The sequence below is a fragment of the Lytechinus variegatus genome, chromosome 4 (genome assembly GCF_018143015.1).
Source record: "Lytechinus variegatus isolate NC3 chromosome 4, Lvar_3.0, whole genome shotgun sequence".
Taxonomy (NCBI): Eukaryota; Metazoa; Echinodermata; class Echinoidea; order Temnopleuroida; family Toxopneustidae; genus Lytechinus; species Lytechinus variegatus.
In genome coordinates this window covers 278,751-287,805 of record NC_054743.1, presented here as the reverse complement: position 1 = coordinate 287,805, position 9,055 = coordinate 278,751, and the positions used below count along the sequence as shown (strand labels likewise).

General features: G+C 36.2%; 1 long non-coding RNA gene across 1 annotated transcript; it reads right to left on the bottom strand.

The window, feature by feature from the left end:
* Positions 1-1,912: 1,912 nt before the first annotated feature.
* On the bottom strand, positions 1,913-5,226 carry LOC121412488. Its single transcript, XR_005969609.1, has 3 exons — positions 5,189-5,226; positions 2,466-2,585; positions 1,913-1,927 (listed from the first exon to the last, which is right to left on the bottom strand). It is a non-coding gene; the product is annotated as an uncharacterized LOC121412488 (long non-coding RNA).
* Positions 5,227-9,055: the final 3,829 nt, after the last annotated feature.

The following is a 9,055-nucleotide window of genomic DNA, read 5'->3' as shown; positions in this document are numbered from 1 at the left end:
GGTTGAATTTTCCGATTTCCACCGTATTTGCGACGTGAAATGCAAGTTAATCAGATTATTCAGTCTGTAGAAACAGGTTGGTTTAAGAACGATAAGGTTATTCGAGTCCGGAAAAGATAAACTGTTTTTAATGATTTACTGTAGAAACACGCCAAAAGTTTATCATAAATACAATAATGATACATTAATAAATAAATAATATATCACACATAGAAAAAAAATATAAGGAAAATAAGGAAAGAAAATTATTCAATTTGGAAAACTAAAAAACAGAAGAAAAATAGAGACCTTTTTTGCAAAATATATAGAAAATAATATATACAAGATACCCACTTATTTCTTTTCTGTCTATTTTTGTTGTGTTATATTGTCTTACACAGTAAATCAGTAGTCAATCGTAATTTTTTACAACCGAGCTTGGACAAAATTTAAATTCATATAATACAAAAAATATATAAATTGTGATCTTGTATATTCATGAGGACTTGCAGAGAACAGTTTTAGCAAAAAATAACAACTTTAATTCGTAAAAACTTTGTTAATCCTAAACAAATTTGGATGAGATTTTCAGTGTTTTTTGTTTGTCTGATGTACACTTTGAATTATATCACATAGCTTTCAGTCTCGAGTACCTCTAGCCCTTCAATCAAATTGGTTGGACGACCGGTTACACTTTACATATAACATAGTTATAAGGAGAATGAAGGGGACCATAGAAAGAAAGCATGAGAAAAGGGGAGATTTTGGTAGGGAGAGAATGAATCAGAAAAGGATCATGCTGAAAATTTCATTAAAATCTGATAACAAAGTTATTGAATTTGAAATTTAACAACATTTTGGTAAAAAATTAACCCAATGTACACACGATCGTCAGGAATATTTGTTAGGCTTATTCTATAAAATGAAATAATTATTTCATATTTTCATACATGTGTGTATGATATGTCCCAAGTATCATATCATTATTTCCAGCAATGCATATCTTCACATTAAAGGTCTAGTCCACCACAGAAAAGATTGTTTTGAATCAACAGAGAAAATCAGGCAAGCATCATGCAAAATATCGTCGGCCTTATGCCAAAAGGGCCTTAACTGCTTTTGGCCATTCCGAGATAATGGCGTTTATAAAGGTTTTGGCCTCTCTAATAATCAAAAGTTTGTGGTCGTTTTTTGCTTTTGAAACCAATTTCGATAAACGTGTTAAGTTATTAAGTTTTACATTAAATGTGTTAAATTTATTATAAAATATTCAGAACCCCTAAAATCGGGTTAAGGCCCTTTTGGCATAAGGCCGACGATATTTCATCTAAATCGGATGCAAAATAAGACCCTCACTTTTTGTTTTGGTTTTCATTGTTTGAATTGTACAATATTTCAATTTTTTTACAGATTTGACAATAAAAAATAAAAATAAAACTTTATTTCATAGGACAATGAGGAGAAAATTATAATATTTCATATCTAAAAAACAAAGAAAAGTGAATGAGTGATGTCATCAGTTCCCTCATTTGCATACCGACCTGGATGTGCATGTAACTATTAAGTGAAATTGAGCGAAACTTAAAAATGTCATACCTTTCTTATTTTTCATCCGATTTTTATGTTTGATTTTTCTCTTTTTAATCAACTTTTTGTTAGGGTGGACATGTCTTTGAAATAAATTTTCACTCCATTTTTTATAGTTCTCGGAGGACAAAATGTAAATTAGCGCGACTTCTTGTAATAAAATACAAAAGAACAAGTGGGGATATGACATCAGCTGGGAACGTCTTGGTCTAGTGGTTCTGACTCTCACCTTTCAAACAGAGGGTCGTGAATTTGAGTCCTAGCCATGGTGTGTTTTCCTTCAGCCCGAATTTCATCCACACTGTGCATCACTAGACCCAGATGAAGTGAATGGGTACCCGGCAGGATTAATTCCTTGAAGCTGTAATAAGAAATATTGGATGAAAACAATGCAAAGGACAGTATATTAGCTAAGGGTTCAAAATATGAATGCTTGTCATGTGTTTAAGCTTTCTTTAGAAGTTCATATATTTTTTTTTATATATTGAGAAATTTGCAGTATACTCTACCATTCAATTGAATGATACCAATTAACAAATATCAACAAAACATTTTGTAAAATATGATAAATAAATTTATGTTTAACCATAGATGGGTAGACAATAACCTATTATATAATGGGAGGTTGCCCCAATGATGACAAATACCACAACAAATGAATACCTGGGGAAAAAGTGTCCACCCTTCCCCCCTCAGCCAACATACTGATTTTTTTTCTGGGGTGGGGTGTTAGAAAAGACGTGTGCTCCTCTAAATAGGGATGACATTTGTCCTTTCTAAGGATTTTTTACCATTCCTGACAAGGTTTTTTTTCAGCTATGCCACTGCAGGAATACAGTCTGTTTTATCTCATGAAGCTTTGCATTTTTTTCTACTGAAGAAAATTCTTACACACCTACCTTTCATAAACTCCAATTGTTTCTTGTACACGGTACGTTTTCTGTGTTCAACACCCGTCGTGTCATTCCAAGATAAGGCTGGATCATCTACCTTATCATCCAGTGTATCCGTCGTTCAAACTTTGAAAATGAAATAAAATCAATTTAAGTGTTGTAAAATCTGCATGTATGTGCAGATACAAACAAAAATAGAATACTAATATAGTAATAGAAAAATAATGATCTTAGAACTTTAATGTTAAAGATATTTTTCATGGACCTCTGATTACCAGCCCAGAATTTAGGATAAAAATAAGGAAATGTGATAGTATTTCAGCGTAGTTCAGACAAGGCTGTATTATAACTGTGCATGCTTTATACTAGTAATAGCTATGTCATCTGAAATCAAATTTCTAGAGCAGCAATTTTCAAGAGAGTAATCGATGACATAAATTCCATTTTTCTGGTATTGACAATCGCAGAAGCAGATCCAAGTGGGCACATTTCACCTGTGCCCCCACCTTGAGAGCAATAGTTGATGTGTTTGATAAAAATGTGGCTTTCTTACACAAGTGTTCTCCCCCCCCCCCTTCGAAAGTTACAGCAAATATTTATATCAAAAATATTGTCTCATACAAGAGGATCTCCTTTTTGGTTTGCTTCATATTTAAAGTTTCCTTGGGAAAATGTGCCCCACTACCCCCTTTGAGAAATCATGGATTCGTTCATGGACAATCATATGCCAGTGGATGAACTCCAGACGTTTTTTAGGCAAGTTTTGATCAGTAAATAAATAAAAACAGATAAAATGTGATCACAGGACAAACTTAACTTTAAAAGAGGATAAAATTTACTTTAAAAATTGATATGCCTAGCCCCATGAAAGGATCTAAGAATACCCTCCGGCACTAATGCAGTTTCACACCAGCCAACTCACAGTGAACAATTGTGTACAACGGATAGCGGAGCGTGAACGTAGCGGTCGTGTACATTTTTGCTTATTACATGACGTCATCCAGCCACTGCCGAGAACCAATTTATGAATGAAAATATAGTAAGCATGCGCAGTGCAAGCCTTTTGTTTCCCCACACAGAATTCCACCAAAACAAGTGTGCAATTCCCTATCACCTCGTACCAAAATCGACCTAGAATTTCAATTTTCCTATATTTTATATGAATTATGAAAGGTATTCTCGGAGGATCTATTTTCTCACCGATACCGCACAGGTAAGCGAATTTTGAATACTTCTTGCTTTTCCGTCAAAATCTTACGAATTAGCGTCTATATGTCATCGTGTTCCTTGGAATTTGTAGAGTCTATCGCAACGTGCATAAAGTCAATTGGCTTCCGGGTTTTGGAGCGTCGCGTGAATATGCATGAAATTGCAGTTTCGATAATTTTCGATCGATACCGGAGCGATCCGATCACGAACCAAGACCATTTACCGTGTACACAACATGACCGGATATCGTTATCGATACTTCCGCACGCAGTCCAAAGGAATTATTTTTGGGACCACGTGGTCATGACGTGGTCTGCGCTATTGACCAATCAGCGGTCTTCGAATCGCTGTGCAGAGACGATCTATCCGTTGTACACAGTCTATGGACAATTGTTCGTTGTGCATGCAACTTCAAGCAAAACTCCCCACCAGAATTGTCTACACACATTTTGAGATCAATACACAATATGCCCACCACTTTTCAAAATATTGCGGATCGCTTGGATTCGCCGTCATGTTGAAATGGACCGAAGTTATGCGATCAAAAGATTCGCATGCGGCATGCTGGCAGTTTGTTTGCAACATGTTAGCATGATTTGGTTGCTAACTTCAGTCCATATAAATATTACGGCGAATCCGAGAGATCCGCGAAGTGATGTCTACGGATTAGATCAACGACGTCGAGATCGAAGACTAAATACAGCCATTCCCAATATTTTGAAAAACAGTGGGTATATTAACATCGAAATGTGACTGAGAGACCTGTCATGACATTTGGGAACAAGTTTTGGTGATGAGGTATGCTGGTAATCGGCCGGTGCAAAACTGCATTAGCGCCAGTTTTCTCTGCATATTTATTGCAGCCTCTGTAGAAAAATTGAATAGGAATCGTTTGTCACTCCGTCCAGTCACAGTTCCACACACAAAGTGCACATTTTACCATTGAAATAGTATGTGCAATGAGTGGTGTGTACAGTGTAGCAAAGTTATAGACCTGCGTAGCCTTTATCATTTTTAAAGGACCCTTACCATGTTTCACCTCCATTTTATCTCATTTACCAACATCTATCAACAACAACAACAACAACAAATTATAGGCCTAATTTCAAAGCAATATTTGTCGGCAAGTTTTCAATTTCAGTAAATTAACGTGTGCAGTAACGGTCTATTTATTCACAATTAAAACTTTGACAGTCTTGACATATTAGCATTAACAAATCATTCATTCACGAATTCAATGTATTCAGAGATGGTTTTTGTAAAACATTGACAATAAACATCAGGCAATATGAGCGAATTACTATTCAATGCTCGCCGATCTTAACTCTGCCAATACAAAGCATAAACCATAAGCACTCCCTATCGTCAAAGCCACGTCCCGGCCCGTAGAGCAGCGGCCAGCGCCAACGGGGCAGTGACGGTGGCAGTGCAGTGGTCGTGCATGTCGTGGCAGTACAACGACATCTAACATTTTGAGACAATTTGAGAAATAAATCAAAGAAAATTGTTATAGAACTTACTGTTATAGCCTTCTACAAATGACTTTGAAGTCGCTGTCCGAATCTGACCCGTGTTCCTTTAGTTTTTGATGAATTATCGACGGACTTATCAACAGCAAAACGGTAGTACCGGTAGATCGAGTTTTCTTTTTCAAATATTGCACTTGGCGGTTAGACGTTCGCGCGTGCGTAGTGCGAGAACAACACGTATAAAAGAGCTACCTGGCAAGCAGCCAAGCGGCCCCTCTCGCCAAAGCATATGGGGGGGGGGGGATAAATTATGACAAAATATGGGGGGAGGGGACTTCTTCGCCAAGATAAATACACATCCCGATATGGGTGGGGGGGGGGTGAATTAAAACCAAATCAGGGGTGTCTTCTTTTTCCTCTCGATTGGTTCTGGGTTGGAAACCATGATGGCGTGAGTGCATGCCACTGTTTTCCTTGGATCTTGGAATCTATGAAAAAAGTTTTCGATCCCTTCACTTTTTTTTCCTGTTCTCTATGTTATTTTCTTTTTTATTTTCGTTGTCTTTTTTTCTTTTCTGTTAATCTTTCTTTTCTTCTTTGCCTTTTTTCTTTTCTTGTTTTTTCCCCTTTATATATATATTTTTTACTCACTCCTCTTCCCTTTTAATTTGCTTTTGTAATGACTGAAATTGAGATTTCATTCAGTAGATTTCTTTTCTGTTACATTGTACTATACCCTGTATGGCGGCAGGGAATTTTGATAGGGGTGAGGGAGCAAGACCATGTGGATAAATCATTTCAATCAAGTAATGCCGGCCTATAGAATAGCTCTCCTCTTTATAAACGCCATCCACAAGTGGGAAAGAATATTTAGAGCCTAAAATAGAATTAGAATTTTGGAAATATCATTTGTAAAAAAAGGGTGAAATAATTCATGATTGGAAGCAGCTATAATAGCGTACAAATGGGTCAGATGGGGCTTTTGACGTTGCAGACAGACCAAATCAGGGTTTGCGGATGGGAATTTGATAGAGGTTGGGGGACCAAGACAACCAACAGTGAATTCATTTTTAGCAAAATATGGGGCATTGCAAGAAACTTGCAATCGACGCAATCGAACGCAAATCAATTTCAGACTCCAAAATCATGAGAGTCATACTTTTCATTGCAAACTTGCAACTGATCCATAAAAAAATCCAAATTGATATGTTCTAGATAAACTTAATGTATCATCACCTGTAAATTTGCATCTGATCGAATTTTGGGATTGATTGCAAATATCTTCTTGGAACACTAAATATATAGTTCTTTTTATAAAAAGCGGCCATTAACAAGCAAAATGATTATAAAAATAGAATAAAACTTATTAATTAAAAATTAAAACCCTTTTTATCAAAAAAGATTTCATTGACCGATTGATTTTATTTTTGCATGCACCCATTGCATCAGATTTAAATTTATGTACAATAGTAAAATATAACAAATTTATAATATTGTATCATAACCACTGGATCAATAATATTTAAACACATATAGACCTTTTACTTAATAAGGACAAAGACAATTTAAAAGAATGCAAGAGACCATGTTTACAATCATGAGCGATTACACTTGATTTGGGGAAGCTGCTCGCATAAAAGTCACAGGTCAAATATTTAATTAACTCTAAATACCTTTTAATCTTTGATATATCGTTGGCCTTATGCCAAAAGGGCCTTAACTGCTTGGCCATTCCGAGATAATGGCGTTTAAAGGTTTTGGCCTCTCTAATAATCAAAAGTTTGTGGTCGTTTTTTTGCTTTTGAAGCCAATTTCGATAAACGTGTTAAGTTATTAAGTTTTACATGAAATGTGTTAAATTTATTATAAAATATTCAGAACCCCTAAAATCGGGTTAAGGCCCTTTTGGCATAAGGCCGACGATATTTTCTTTAAATCTTCGGAATTATGTTAATGGGTAATGCAATTGGGCATATCATTCAGCATTAACACAAATGGCATTCATTAGGCAAACACCACTAAGCCACTATAGCTTTACAATTATCCAACATGATTATATTATATACCACTAGGCACATACTACTAAGACACCATATTGATACCAATCATACCATTATAGAGGCACATACTACTGAGACACCATTGAATACCACTGAGACACCATTGTATACCACTGAGACACCATTGGGTATATAATGGTATACCATGCAGTCATACCATTAGAGGCACATACTACTCAGACACCATTTGACACCACTGAGACACCATTGGGTATATGGTATACAATTCATCATACCAGTCATACCATTATAGAGACACATACTACTGAGACACCACTGAATACAACTGAGACACCATTGTATACCACTAAGACACCATTGGTGCATGGTATACCATTCATTATACCGGTCATACCATTGGAGGCATATACTACTGAGACACTATTGAATACCACTGAGATACCATTGTATACCACTGAGACACCATTGGACGTATGGTATACTATTCATCATACCAATCATACCATTACAAGCACATACCACTGAGACACCATTGAATACCACTGAGCACCATTGTATACCACTGAGACACCATTGGGTATATCATGGTATACCATGCAGTCATACCATCAAAGACACATACTACTGAGACACCATTGAATACCACTGAGCACCATTGTATACCACTGAGACACCATTGGTGCATGGTATACCATCCATTATACCAGTCATACCATTAGAGGCATATACTACTGAGACACCATTGTATACCACTGAGACACCATTGGTGTATGGTATACCATTGATCATACCAATCATACCATTACAGGCACATACTACTGAGACACCATTGAATACCACTGAGACACCATTTTATACCACTGAGACACCATTGGATGTATGGTATACTATTCATCATACCAATCATACCATTACAAGCATATACCACTGAGACACCATTGAATACCACTGAGACACCATTGGATAAATGGTATACCATTCATCATACCAATCATATCATTAGTCACATACCACTGAAACACCATTCGGTATATGGTATACCATTTACCATTAAATAAACTACCAATTACCATTAAGAACTTACCATTGAAACACCACTTAAATACCATTCGCGTACCATTTACCATTCAGAAAACCATTCAACTACCATTCGGCACCATTCAAATACCATTGGCGATTTTTATAAGGGCATTTTTGTTCTTATATACTATAAACCAAAGTCAAGGTCTGTCATTCGTGTAAGATTACTTTTCAGCCCATCTACTGTAGTTTTCAACAAAATAAAGTTTATTCCTCTGTTCGCGGTTAGCTTGATCGTTACACTACTTTAGCTTGGTCCCGTTCATAGACTTTTTTGTTTGTTGCTTAATTTGTTGGTCATTCAGATTCGTCGTAACTTTAGAGACACTTTAATACTGTTACTGAACTTGTGAAGATCATTGTCTTTGACATGAGTCACATTAACTTAACCCTATCTAGGCCGGGGTATTTTGGGAGTTCCTATGGCCGGGGGGGGGGGGGGCCTCCCAGGCCCCCCCCCCTAAGATCTCGGCCGTCGACCGCGCGATCGCGCCAAAAATTGGCACGCGGGTTGGTTGGGACATAATCTACAAGATTGTATAGTAATTTATTTCATGTGAATCGCTATTAAGTGATTATGCTAATTTATGCGTAATTAGTATGCGAAATCATACTTTTTCCTCTAACTCCCTAAATAAAGCTCCAAATGTACTAATTTTTGGTATAGAAACTCTTTGTGGTGTCCTTAGCAAGTGTACATGAAAAAAATTGTGACATCAAATCATTTTCTTATGTATTATATTGTTTTTTGCAATTTCTTATGTATTTCTTTGTTTTTTTGACCTTTTGTTTTTCATTGTTTTTTCAATGAAATTTG